This window comes from Wasmannia auropunctata, unplaced genomic scaffold (assembly GCF_000956235.1).
Source record: "Wasmannia auropunctata unplaced genomic scaffold, wasmannia.A_1.0 LD336090.1, whole genome shotgun sequence".
NCBI classification, from domain to species: Eukaryota; Metazoa; Arthropoda; class Insecta; order Hymenoptera; family Formicidae; genus Wasmannia; species Wasmannia auropunctata.
In genome coordinates this window covers 176,947-178,192 of record NW_012026800.1, presented here as the reverse complement: position 1 = coordinate 178,192, position 1,246 = coordinate 176,947, and positions in this window count along the sequence as shown.

The window sequence follows — 1,246 nt, the reverse complement described above, 5'->3', positions numbered from 1 at the left end:
ATAGCCACATTTATAGCGTGTTTTATCGGGGCTTATGCGTTAGCCAATATTTACGACTTGATTATATTAGTTTTAGAGAAGTCGCTTGAAAAATAGCGCGTTTGCATGTCGAGTCAGTTTTATGATGTATTCAAGTTTATAAGTTTTATATGTTACGCAAGATATTGCGAAGATGTTAATTATGTTTCTTTTTTAAAATGTATTTTATACAGGCTCAAGAGATACTGTGTATTACCACTTTTCATTATATTTTGTAAGCGCACTGAGTGATATGCATGAATAATGAGTGAGCGCGATATTTTATATTGTATACTTTCGATTCTAGTCGAAACATGATTTATACCTGCGAAAAGCGAATAAAAATGCGTTATGATAAAAATTAATCACAATTTATAAAAGATATACTTACTTGCGACGATAATAACCACAATTCCGCAGCGAACCACTTACAGGGACCTGAAACATGCAGAAAAAGCGTTTAAAATCAGTTTGAGTCACAATTTCACGAGTTAAATACTCACCTTATAAGTTTTGCTAAAATAGAGCCGACGGGTTACCTGAAAATAAGAAATTAACATTAGTTAGTCACAAATAGTGCGATATAAGATGATATAAGTTTGATTCAATTCGTTTTACCACTTTATTATATTGAGAGATGCATTGTCAAAGCAATTAATAAGTTTCCACCACATTTCACGCGATGAAAGTTAGTCGGTATCATTTTCAGTGGTTTCTACCACAATTTGCCACAATTCATTTAATTAATATTAATTTTAGTTTATTTTATACGAATGTACCACATTTCGCCACAATTCCGCGTGTTGATAGACATTGTAAAGATTTCTCTCACAATCCGGCACAATTCATTACCCAGGAGGTCATGACGGCGCTCCGGGGATAATACGCGGTCTCTCGGAGGATAATCAATCACCACAATTCGATGGTAACTTCGAGTCGGTATGGTAAAGCCACTCGGGAGGTAACTGCGGGACATACGATCCTATGATATCCGAGAGCCCGTGTGAAGAACGTAGGGACTTCGTGCCGCTCACACTACTGAGCGAGTAACGCCAAGCGCGTAGAGTCAGACGCGACGTCATCGCGACGCGCGTAGTAATATCCGCGCCTACAAGAAGGGCGGATCCCGCGATTTGATAGAAGATTTATTTTATTGGCCGATGAAAGACGGCCGTGTTCTCTGTTTCCGAGGGAGGAGCGTTACTACCCGGGCACGTCCGGAAGTTTC